The 13,176-nt window shown below is 42.2% G+C and overlaps 1 protein-coding gene across 6 annotated transcripts in view; it reads right to left on the reverse strand.

The window, feature by feature from the left end:
• RBM26 (RNA binding motif protein 26) overlaps positions 1–13,176 on the reverse strand; it is a 946,655-nt gene that overhangs the window by 60,919 nt on the left and 872,560 nt on the right. For all 6 annotated transcript variants that reach the window (XM_033948169.1, XM_033948166.1, XM_033948165.1 and 3 more), the window contains one exon: positions 9,517–9,626. The gene's annotated coding sequence lies outside the window, so the exon portion shown is untranslated. The remainder of the gene's footprint in view (positions 1–9,516; positions 9,627–13,176) is intronic.

The raw sequence follows: 13,176 nt of genomic DNA on the forward strand, positions 1-13,176 counted from the left end.
TATAATGGAGCATCACAAGCAACAGATCATAAAGATAGAGTAGAGGAATTCATGCTTACAAAACTAAAATCAGTATAATGATGAACCAGAAATGGGATAAGCTTTTTGCATCTCACTAGCCCAGTGCTATAATAATAATAACAATAACAGTTTATATACCGCATGACCGTGAAGTTCTATGCGGTTTAAAATGATTAGAAATGTTACAGATTGAGTGAATAAACAAAGTTACAGATGGAATGAATAAACAAAGTACAGACTTAGCGATTGGTGGTTCTTGCAGTCGTTTGTTAAGGACTAAGATTGAATAGGTTGGTTTCCTAAGTATTTCAGGAATAGATGTGTTTTCAGACGTTTCCTGAATTCTCCATAGGTAGTAGGCACAAGCAATTGTTCAAGGTCTTTACCCCATAATGCTGCTTGATGTGCAAGAAGATGTTGATGACTTTTAAATTTACAACCTCTAACCGGTGGAGAAACGAAGTTCAGGTGTGAGCTTTGCTTGTGTCTGTTGGTTGTGAAAGAGAAAAGGTCTGTTATGTATTTAGGGGCTAAGCCATAGAGTACCTTGAAGCAAAAACAACCAAACTTGAATTTTACACGTGCTTCCATCGGTAGCCAGTGTAAAAGTTGATAGGAAGGTGTCACATGATCAAACTTCTTCAGTCCCACAAAGTAGTCTAACCGCTGTATTTTGAACTAGTTGCAATCTCCGCATGTACTTCGGGGGAGTGCCAAGTAGGCGATGTTACAATAATCGAGTTGTACTAGAATTCGAAATGATGAGGCATCGAAGTAAGCTCTGATGGACTGAAGTTTCCAGAAAGTGTGAAAGATTTTTCTGATCAAGGAGTCTACCTGGTCTTTCATGGTCAGGTTCTGGTCCAGTATTACACCCAATATCTTCATAGTGGGTTGAATGGGATAACTAAGGTTACTGATGCACATTAGTGCTTTAGTGTCGAGTGGGTATGGCGCTGCTATGAAAAATTTTGTTTTCTCCGAGTTTAGTTTTAATCTGAATTCGGTCATCCATTGCTCCATCCGATTTAATATTTCTGTTGCTTTGGGGGTGACTTCTGAGACAGAGTTGGTGAATGGAATAATTATCGTGAAGTCGTCAGCGTAGCTAAATAGTTTTATCCCCAGCTGGGATAGTTGTGCACCCAATGAGGACATGTAAACATTGAAGAGCAAAGGGTATAGTGGTGATCCTTGTGGCACGCCAGATGGATTGCTCCATGTATCTGAGAGATCGTGATTAAAACGGACTTGGTATGTAAGTGATAGAAGGAAACCTCGAAACCAGTTCAGTACTTCTCCTCTGATTCCAATTGCGTTTAGGCATTGTAACAGTTTTCCATGGTCCACCAAGTCAAAGGTGGAACTCATGTCAAATTGCATGATTAGGGCGTTGAGGCCCTTACTGAACAAGTAGCGCAAATTGTCCAGAATGGCCGCAATTACTGTTTCAGTGCTAAATAGAGGCCTAAAACCAGATTGAGTTTCGTACAGGAAAGAGAATTGGTCAAGATATTCCATTAGTTGGGTGTGTACCAATCCTTCTATGATTAGTTGGGTGTGTACCAATCCTTCTATAGAGAAGAAATGTAAAAGTCGTCTTATAAAAATTTAAAAAATGAAAAAATAACTATCAGATCATCTCACCAACATTATCATCCAAGAATTTTTGCAAATCAGTTGGATTTTCAAAGTTTTTTTGTGGTGTTACGATATGTAACCCACATCCTGACAGGGATAGAGTAGCCATATTGAGTGCCAATGTTTTTTTTAATCGAGACCGCATGGATAGGAAAATTTTCCTTTTGTGAGCGATGGTTTTCGACAAATCTGGAATAAATAGTATTTTCTTACCTTCAACAAGTATTGATGGTTTCAGTTTAGCTGTTTATAGAATTTGCAGAACCTGTGGATATCTCATAATTTTCAAGACAATTGGTCTAACAAATTGTAAATTATTACAAGGCCCAGTTGGCACTCTATGCGCTCTTTCAATTTTCAAAGGTGGATCGAATTAGATGCTCAAAATATTTGGTATGAATGTTTGTAAGAAAGAGATGGCATCATTATCTTCAATGTCCTCAGGCATGTCAATAATTCTGATATTATTGCATCTCATTCTATTAGAGATATCTTCAAGGTCGCGTTGTAATGTATCCACTTTATTTAATTGGTGCTACATGTTCATGTGCTGAGTATCATATGCCGAATCTCATTCTTCTAGAAGCTCTATTGTAATAATTGAGATGCCATGTTTCCAGTTTCAGTTTCGATATCTGCAATGGCTGATACATTTTTCTGCATTAGCTCCCTTAGGGCTTGTAAATCATCGGCGATTGAAACCATGTGGTCTGTATTTGCAGGCCTTCTCTGGCATCAGTGATTCGTGGTTGGAGAACTTAGACACAGTGTGAATTGTAAATGTATTATCGGCTTTAGAAGATTTCAAAGACATTCTTGAGGTAGTAACTAAGATAAGATGACCTGTTATAAAGACAGTAAGAAGCTGAATAATACTTTTATTAGTAAGGCTGGTGGAGGAGACCATCAAGTCAAGTGGCCATCTTGTAACTGGTCACGTGATGCCCCCCTCATTTCCTTTTCTTATCTCCAGTTTATTCCATTGCCATTTCATTTCCCTCTTTATAAACTATTAGAAGACACAACTAAATTATTGATTTTGGATTTCCATCCTTTCAAAGCTTAGCTTGTTTATTTTGGGGAAAAATGTAAAAAGATATACCCAGCTAAAAATGAATTTTAGTAATATAAATCTTATTTGTTCAAATCTTTTCCTAGCCCTTTTACCTGACTAAATTTGTATGGGCAAAACTGCTGCCCTGCCAAAAAAATGAATCAGGGTAAGAAGGGGACCAAGTCAAGGTATCCTTTTAGGCCAGGCTTCAAAATTTTGGTATTCAGCACTAATGGCTTAATTTTGGCAGCTACCTCTCAGTTTCCATGTTCTTCTAGCTCTCCATCACCAAATTTAAATATATCCTTCCCTAGTCATGATCTTTCTCTCTTGAAACTCAAAAATTAAGAACCCCACCCCCCCTAGCTCCAGTGCCCATGATCTCATACCCAGCTACCTTCCCTCCCTCTCCATTTCACCTATCATCAAAACTTCTGTCCACTCTTGATGCATATTCCACCCCACCCTGGAGCTCTTAAAAGGCATTCTCATCAAGAATGGTAAAACTCTCTTCCCTCCTGCTAGTTTCATGTCACCAGCTGCTATGAAAGCCAGCACCAGCTACTTTTAGGTGTAGAGGCTAGGATGGAGGCATGATGGTTTGATAAGGGAGGACTTGAAAATTTTTGATTCAAATTCTCTTTATTAAAATAAATCAACAAATCACCACAGTGCAAGTTTCCTTATTCCACTTTACGATCAAATACCGTTCCCAGCTAGAGTATAAAGAAAATGTATGTAACCCCTTACAAAATCTATCTTCGATGACATTGAAATCTGGACTCTTATAACTCCATGTCATCAAATACAAAATTTTGGGCTCTATACTCCAAAAAGATCCCCCCCCCCCTCACCTTTACCCTTTCTCATCTACTATATTTTGTATAAGACAGACTTTCTGGTGGAGATCTTCTGTGAGGAGGTGGAGGACGAGAATCTGATGGTATACATAAGATTCCTCTGCAGATAAATCAAAATAGTCAGAATCTGAATGTTGAGATAAGTCTAAATTGTAGGTTTCAATGTCAGGTCTCAGATTGACAGTATTGAGGTGTCAGGATGGATGCTTAGGCAAACCTCAAGGAGAGCAATAGCATCAAGGTGATCTTGAAGGAGAGCATCTACGAGAATGCCTCAAAGAGTGTAATGAAGAAATATGCTCTTTGGAGGATAAAGTGTCTCCTCTCATATGTGATTTTTGACACTTGGGAGTCCGACAGTGGCCCTTCAATGCAAGGGTAGGCTGATATTTGGACCAGGCTGAGGCTGGATGCACTGAAGTAGGTGTAGAGGCTAGGATGGAGGCATGATGGTTTGCATTGAGTGCGACTGTAGCATCCCAGCCAGCTCCTTCTGCAATAGCTCTCTGAGCAGATCTTGCAGAATTGGCACCGGTACCAATGATATCAAGGGTACAGGAGGTGTAGGTTGCGTCGGGTGTTGGTGAACTCGATATCGAAGCAAGCCTCAGAGTTGACAGCAACTGCAGGGCTGGAGATCTAGTTGTAGGACGTCAATGATTTGAATGCGTTGATGTAGAAGAAGTTTGCAACAATGCTTAAGTCTGCCTGGAAGGGCCTGAGATGTTTGTGCTTCTTAGACTTTCCACAAGGTTCCCCCGAGGGAGGCAACATCGACAATGTAGTGGTTGAATGGGTCACCAATGCCACCAGTGTCAGAGCTGGATGTTGAGCGTTAGCGTCTCCAGCCGTTGTCGATGCATATGAAGTTGACCTGAAAAGTTTCTCATATTACAACTTCCTGGCTTTAAGTTACCTCTTCTGCAGTTGAGCACAGAGATTAAAAGAAATGTCTAAGGGATCAGGACATAGGCACTGGACATGCCAAAGGGCAGAGCTGAAACCAATAATGATTTTCCAGAACATGAAATCTGAGAAACTTCCTGTGGTCTAGGAATATGTAAGTAGGTCTCTCAGATCCAAAAAGGCTAGGAACTTCCGTCTCCAGCAAAAGAACGGAATCATCAGAACCTATCTTTGGTATGATAAAGTATATGGATTATCTGCCTGAGCCCGAGAGCTCAGATAGCACCAGCTCTATGGCCTGAATAATTAGTAACCCTCTCACAGTGACTTGAACCCTTTCCGGATGCCCTGCAGGAGAGTCCACAAACCAATCCATTAGAGGCTGGGCAAATTCCAACTTGTAGCTGAACCAAATGATGTCCAAAACCCAGTGATCAGACAAAACACTCCTGGCTCTCATTGAGAAGGAAAAAACTGCAGGTACAGTTGAGCTCCCAATGAAGGAGGGACACAGAAAAAATCCGGAGTGGATTCCTTCTGCATATGGCTCGCTGCTATGGGGAGATAACCCGTTTGTCTAGAACAGGGGTGTGAAATGTCGGTCCTCGAGGGCCGCAATCCAGCCGGGTTTTCAAGATTTCCCCAATGAATATGCATGAGATCTATTTGCATGCACTGCTTTCATTGTACGCTAATAGATCTCATGCATATTCATTGGGGTAATTCTGAAAACCCAAATGAATTGCGGCCCTCGAGGACCGACGTTTGACACCTCTGGTCTAGAATGACTGAAAGATTAGTTTCTTTTTTTTTAATTCTTTATTTATAAGTTTCAACTTTGATAATCTTTACAAATCAAAAAAGAAAAAATACAATGTAAAATGAAACTAGAACTCCAAATTATTTAAGAAGTATCACCTTATTACACAATATATCTCGGGGAGGTAGCTGAAGATAAACTGAAATAAACATAGGAAATATATCAAGAAGAACTAAAATGGGGACCTGAGTGCACATGAACCAATCTTTACTGAGCTATTGAAAACAGCAAAACTCATATAGAAGGTACTAATTGCTCTCTATCTGAAATTTGATTACCAAGAGAAGTTTGCATATTCGAAATAGCATCCCAAATCGATTCCATTGTGAAGACCCTGGGTGTCTGTAAGGGAACAATCCCCAGAGTTCCCTGCAACTCCCAAAGCATCTGAGCCTGCTTCAGATGTAAGGAAATCTAGATGAGTTTGCTGTAGTCTTCTCGCCGCCGACTGCTCAGATGTTAGTTGCTCCTCCTGCCCTCTCTCAGAGCTGGTCCTCCTACTTCGAGAGGCCAGCAAGAGGGTACCCCAGGCCGGGGCATCCAAAAACGACTCCCCCAATGCACCAGGACAGCTAGGCAGACTTCACTCTTCGGAGGACAGAGTAACACCCTCGAAGGAAGGGTCACACGCCTCAGTTTGCGCATTCTCTCCAGCCAGGGGAAACCTCCGATTGTAGCATCCTTGTGCCGCGGTCAACAAAGGCATCCATCGGGCCCGTTGGCAGAACAGATTTGTCCGGGAAAACCTAAACTTTGGACTTTCTTTTTACCATCCGGCAAGGAAAAATTTTCCATCAACAGCACGGTGGCGTCTCCGCTGAAGCCTCAGGCCGCCATTTTGGGTAAGCTCCTCTCCCCTTCTGAAAGGTTAGTTTCTTATCTTTGCTGATCTTCTTTCTTGTAAATCCACACTTTATTCCGGGACCAATGGGGCTAACTCCGTCTACCCGCCAGGACTTTGTAGAAAGCCTCATATTCTAGAGACTTAAGCTCCACCCTTCTCACCTCAGCACTGTCCACTCAGGAATCAGTCATAAAGGACAAAACAAGAGAGAGACAGGCCCAACAAATAAGTCTAATATGCTCATGTGAAGAAATGCAAAATAGCAACAATTAAACATAATTGAACTAGGCCAGTAAACAAACTGGAACAATAAAAAACAGTGCTATAAGGAGACACAGCCTCCACTATCAGAAGGGGTCGTCCTTACTAGGGATTCCCAAAACTGAGTGCTAAACCCATTCTGATGGCACTCTTATAAAGACTGGTTAAAAAACAGAAATCCAGCTTACCAGTACTGGGAAAGGCAGACAACTGGCGAATCAGCAAAGCATAGGTCAGGTTCCCGGAATAAAGTGTGGCTTTACAAGAAAGAAGATTAGCAAAGGTAAGAACTTAATCTTTCGTTTATGTACAATCCCACTTTATTCCGGGACCAGTGGAACGTAACAGAGCAGTCCCTAAAATTCAGGGTGAGACTGATGAGCTTGCTGCCAAAATGGAAGCACCAAAAGCAGAATCCTGCTTGGCTGCCACATTGATCTTGTAAAACTTGGTGAACGTATGCAAGGAAGACCAGGTAGTGGCCCTGTAAATCTCATCCAGATAAACAGCTAACGACTCTGCCCAAGTGGATGAAACCCCTCTGGTCGAATGAGCCCATACCCCGAAGGGGAACTTCTTTCCAGCTACCACATAGGCCACGAAAGTGGCCCTGCGAATCTACCTGGAAATGTTAACCTTAGAAGCTTACTTCCCTCTGTGGGCAGGACCTGACAAAACAAACAGGTGGTCAGAGAGGCAAAACTCATTGGGGACCTCCAGATAACGCAATAAACTGCTGCACACATCCAAGGACCAAGTTGTGTCTGGAACAACTGCGGGCACAGCCGATGTACTCCCTGGTACCTCCGCAGGAAGGCAAGAAGACAGACCCTGGTCCCTGTGACCAGTATAGAGGCCGGTGGAAGGAAAACAGGCAGAGACTTCTTAACTAAGTATGCCTGATAAAGCATATTCACAAATTTTGGGGGAAAACCATCCTCTGCACCTCAGATTTGGAATGCTGGGAAGATTTGGAATGCTGGGAAGATTTATGAGATTTATTGCTGGAGCTGTGCTTGCATTTCACTGAAACATTGCCAGTGCACTCCCCAGGGACCCCTGATGCCAATTTCACGGGAGTCGGGGCAGAAGGCGCTTGAAGATCTTCCCCATGGGTCAAAGGCACTGCATTTGAGCAAACCTCACCCCCCTTGCGGGCTGCAGCGCACATGGAACAAGGCTGCACATTCAACAGCCATCCACTGCAAATGAGGCATGACTACATCCCATCCTTCCCTGGAGAGGTCATCTATGTGGTTTTCTTTCAAAAATGAAGCTGTCAATTATGAAAAATAACTTTAAAATCAAATCTGGAAAAATCCAAGATGGCCACTGAGGGTCTGTTTTGATTAGCCCGGAAAAACCACAGAGAACCCTCAAAAACAGAGATTTTAGGGGTGGGGGCCTTAGGGCATGCAGGGAAACCACCTAAAACCCCCTTTTTAAAGAACTCCCCCAAATCTCTTATTCAAGCTGTTAGCTTGGTCTCATAGAAACATGTGCTGAAAGCAACACTGCAGCTGGTACTCACTGTGAAATGTGCTGAATGAGAGAAATGGCAGGCAGAGCTGAAACAGCTCACAAGGACATCCTGTGCCACAAGGAACTTGGAGAACTGGATTTCAAGTCTTCTGACTGCTCCCCCAGCCTGATCACAAATGTCTGGTGGAGGAATGCAGTCTGGCTCCGATCCTGGTCGCGCCTCCACTAAATTGCTCAGCTGGCGCTCCACCCAACTAGCAGACAAACCTGGGGGTGAACAAGCTCTCAAGGGAATGGTCCCTGAGCCCCGATCTGATGTGCAGGCTGTCCAGGGGGACTTACTGCCAGGCAGGGAACCCCCCCAGAAGCAGATGTTCTTCAACTGTCTGCGATCTCCCGCAGTCAAGGATGTCTCCGCAGGGAACTTCCACAGCACTAGGGCAAAAACTGTGAACGAAAAATACTGACATATCACAAAAGTAAACATGAGCAGAAAAGATAAGCTCTTACAGTCTGGCTTATGGGAAGAAGGACTGGTGAGCATGCTCAGTGATGAGGCATGAGAGGGAGGGGGTAAAAGCCTCTGAAATTTTGAGGCTTCCTACAGATCCAGGCAGATGGAAGGAAATAACCCACTGGTCCTGGAACAAAGTAGGAATGTAGAAGAACAAACGTATTATAGCTTGGAGATTCTGATAGCATCTTAACAAAGGATTTTGTTTTACCCTCTGGTGCAATCTTAAAAATAGAGGACCACACTAAAGTCCTCGGGATTATTTTTAGATTTCAACTTGTCCTTTGAAAAACAAATTAATATGTTAACAAAATCTTTTTCTTTAAGAGTACATAGCAGAGTGCTGCAGGGATCTGTACTAGGACCGGTGCTATTTAACTTATTTATAAATGATCTGGAAATTGGAATAATGAGTGAGGTAATTAAATTTGCAGATAACACTAAACTGTTAAAAGTTGTTAAAACGCATGCAGATTGTGAAAAATTGTAGGCAGACCTTAAGAAACTAGTTTCTCTGAGAATCTCATTAGAATCTTGGCAAGAGCAGAAGCCAGAAGGCCTTCAGCATGAGCAAGGCCCAGCAGAGATCACCGGCAGGCTCTTTCGGCACCGGCACATTCTGGGGGTTGGTGCTGCGTCCCGGTGCCCGATCGCTGGAGTGTCTAGGTGGACTGGCGGGGGTGATGCCGTTCTCGGGGGTGAGCAAAGCTGGTTCACAGGGGTGGGGGTGGAAGCACACCAGTGGCCTTGGGGGTGGGGGGTCTTTTGGGGATGTGGTGGGGTGGAAGTGAGCCAGTGGTCTCGGGGGTGGGGGTGTCTTTTGGGGATGTGGAACGAATCGCTTGCGTGTCCATTCATTCCTATGGGCAAAGTTGCTTTAATACACAAGCACTTTGGTTTACGAACATGTTTCTGGAACGAATTATGCTTGCAAACCAAGGTTCCAATGTATTTCAGTGTATATAAATTGAAAACATAATCCATAGGTCCCAAAGCCTAAAGGAACACAAACTTTTATGGTAACTTTTCAAGTACATGTTAAATGCTCAATGTTCTTGCAATTTCCAGAACTCCAATTAATTTATACAGCTCTCCAGTCTTATAGATGGTTACCTGTGATTTTTCATGTGTGTCAAAACACCTTCATTCTTGTCTCTATTTGTCTTGCATTCTTCAGAGAACCAATCTTCTATACAGCCTTTTCAAATGCAGACTTCCAACAGCTGTAAACAAAAACATAAAATATCATTTTTGCAAAAGAAGCTATAATATTATCAATTTATTTTTGACTTAAGTGCTTTGAAAAGGTAATATGGCACCAAATGACAATTAAAAAATTTTTTTTGCTGCTTTCATAGAAAGAGCAAATAGGTAAAGAAGTCTTTTATGCATAACATCTCGTCATTTAAACTATACTCTTACTATACAAGAATCTTTATTAGGAGGACTTTTAGTTAGTTCAAAATACGCCAACAGTTGTGGATAATGTCACTAAGGGCTCCTTTTACTAAGGTGTGCTAGCGGTTTTAGTGTGCGCTAAACGCTAACGCCTCCATAGAGCTTGCGTTAGTATTTTTCGCTTAGTGCGTGGTTTGCACGCGCTAAAAACGCTAGCGCACCTTAGTAAAAGGAGCCCTAAGTGGTAAGCAGAGATAATACACATACATATATATCTACAAACATGCGATAATGTGGCTAGAAAACAAAAAAACTTCCATCATTTCTAGATGCAGTTAATATATTAATAAAGTGAGGCAACTGATAAACACAGATGGTACGCTTTCTACAAGGAGTGTTACTGGTACTTCAATGAGCAGGATATGATCAGGCACACAAGTCGGTGATATCTTTCACAAGCCGGTGATATCTTTCACAAAACATCTCTCCAAGCCACCAGGTCTATGTATATGTTCTGAGCATGTAGTCTCCTTAGTTTTGTTTTTCTGCTTTGACAAAGTGTTTTTTTATTAGTTTTTTTATGTTTTCTATTGTTTCTTCTAATTAAAAAAAATTGAACATATTGAAGACCAAGTTGGAGGTTCTGGCCATGCTCTCAAAATGGCACATATTTAACATACACGTCAGAAGCTTTATCTGTATGGGCACAGACAATATATGGGTTGAGTATAAGTTTCAAGTTTATTTAAAATTTCTTATACCGCCTAATCAAGCCTTCTAGGCAGTGTACAAAAAATGCCAAAACAATGCACCGATTAAAATACAATATGAACAAAGACAAACCAAAAGAAATGACAATTTATAAAGACATTGATGAATCGGAACAAAAGTGAAGAAGGGTTGGAACTACAATTGATAGAAAGAAAGAGAACATTCAAGGGAAAGAACAAAAGGAGGGGGAATTAAAGGTTGAAACTAAAGAATGATGCCATGAGCTCAAAAATATTACTTTGACTGACTCTGGAATCATTATGAGATGGAGAAGAGGTTACTGTTTGTGCAGAAAGAAGAGCAAATAACATTTTCTGAATAAAGATTGTCTGAGTCTGCACATTCCAGTAGATATTCTGTTGCCTCTCTACCTCCCTGTGCACGCCCCAAAAGATCAGCTGCAAAGAATTAGCACCACATATCATCTATGTCAGCCTGAGACTCAGTCTTCTACATGGTCACAAAAGGCTGTGTTTAAGAAAGCTTTGAAGATACCTTATAAATTATGGGAAAAGAGCTGTCACCTCAGTGCAGGTGGCCTTCAGGAAGCAGCTTCCATACACAAACAAGTGTATGGCTCTTCTACACTCTCTGAACTACTTAAAAAACCTCAGCAAGACTGCAGAACTGACTCTTTAATACTGCTGCAGAAACTATGGTTGACTCCCATTACAGAACCAACACAAACGACCTCTTGTTCACTAGTCTTAGCACAGACCTCCAAGATTAACATTTCCTGTGAACTGGTCTTCAATCTAGCCTCTGGTGTCTATTCTAGTACAAATCAAAATAGTAAATTAGTCTTCTCCATTTGTTTCACTACCTTTACAGCAAAGCAGCCTCAATTGTTATTATAACAGATATTTAAGGATCTTGCCAAGGGTTAAAGTAAGGATCTTCTGACTTTCCAGTATCAAAAAACTGTTACAATGAAGGCCTCTCAATGCACAACTACTATCCTGGTTCAAAGTGAAATTAATTCCTTACAAGATACTGAACTATATGAAGACATGCTCTATCCTCCTCTTAAATGCAACTGGATATCTCTCACAGTGACCTGGAAGATTACCCAGATCCCATTTCATGAGTCTTCTCTGGAAGAAAAGCATTCTACAGGGAATCCTTCTCACCCATCTTCCGTTTAAAATGAATATCACCAAAAGCATTTTTCCTTCCCAAATTCATTCAGAGCATGTCCAGAGGAGTTCTTTTCTCTTTGCAACAGGGTGCAGGACCTAAATGAGCTATTTTTAGACCTTTAAAGTTCACAAAGATACTAAAGGCCACAATGGCCAGCTGTGTATGTGACCCAACTTGTTATGATTTAGCCTGATTCTAAAAAGTTGGACTTTATATATATAGTACAACCAACTCTCAGATTTGTCCAAGTTCAGTAGTCTCAAAATTCTGTAGTGGTTGAACTGGATTAGAACATAAGAACTGCCATCATCGGATCAGACCTTGGGTCCATCAAGTCCGGTGATCCGCTCACGCGGAGGCCCAGCCAGGTGTAACCTGGCAAAAAACTTAGTCACCTGTAACCCTCTATGCGCCTCCGAGGAGATGTGCATCTAACTTGCCCTTAAATCCTAGAACGGTGGGTTCCGCAGCAATCTCCACCGGGAGAGCGTTCCAGGTGTCCACCACTCGCTGTGTGAAGCAGAACTTCCGGCATTTGTCCAGGGCTTGTCCCCCCTCAGCTTCAGTCCATGACTTCTTCTCCTAGTCACATTTGACATCGTAAATAACTTTTTGTCTTGGTCTATCTTGTCGATTCCTTTTATTATTTTAAAAGTCTCAATCATATCCCCTTGCAGTCTCCTCTTCTCAAGGGAGAACAGTCCCAGTTTTCTAAGCCGTTCTTCGTAGTTCAAGTTCTCCATACCTTTTACCAGCTTCGTTGCTCGCCTCTGCACCCTCTCGAGTAGTTTTATATCCTTCTTTAGATAGGGAGACCAGTGTTGGATACAGTATTCCAAGTGTGGTCTGACTATAGCTCTATAAAGCGGCATTATGACACACTCCGATCTACTCATGATTCCCTTCTTTATCATGCCCAACATTTTATTTGCTTTCTTTGCTGCCGCCGCACATTGAGCTGACGGCTTCAGGGTCCTATCTATCAGTACCCCCAGGTCTTTTTCTCGTTCACTCTTACTCAGAGTTGCACCTGACATGCTGTACTCATGCTCCTTATTCTTTTTGCCCAAATGCATTACTTTGCACTAGAGAGTTGCGCGGGGACAGAAATCCCACCCGTCCCCGCCAAAGTCCCACCCGTCCCCACCCGTCCCCGTGAGGATCCCACCCATCCCCACCCGTCCCCGTGAGGAATCCCTCCGTCCCCACCCGTCCCCGCGAGGAATCCCCTCCGTCCCCACCCGTCCCCGCGAGGAATCCCCTCCGTCCCCGCCCGTCCCTATAAACTTCAGAAATAGTTATTTCATTTAATTATGCTACTGAATTAAAGGCTCTGGTAGAAACCCATTTACAAATAAGCAAAAAGACTTTATTAATTTGAAAATATTAATTGGGAAGAATACATACTTTGCAAACGGGTTCCTACCAGAGCCTCTAATGTTTATAAATTTTTATCAACACAAC

The sequence above is a fragment of the Geotrypetes seraphini genome, chromosome 6 (assembly GCF_902459505.1).
Source record: "Geotrypetes seraphini chromosome 6, aGeoSer1.1, whole genome shotgun sequence".
NCBI classification, from domain to species: Eukaryota; Metazoa; Chordata; class Amphibia; order Gymnophiona; family Dermophiidae; genus Geotrypetes; species Geotrypetes seraphini.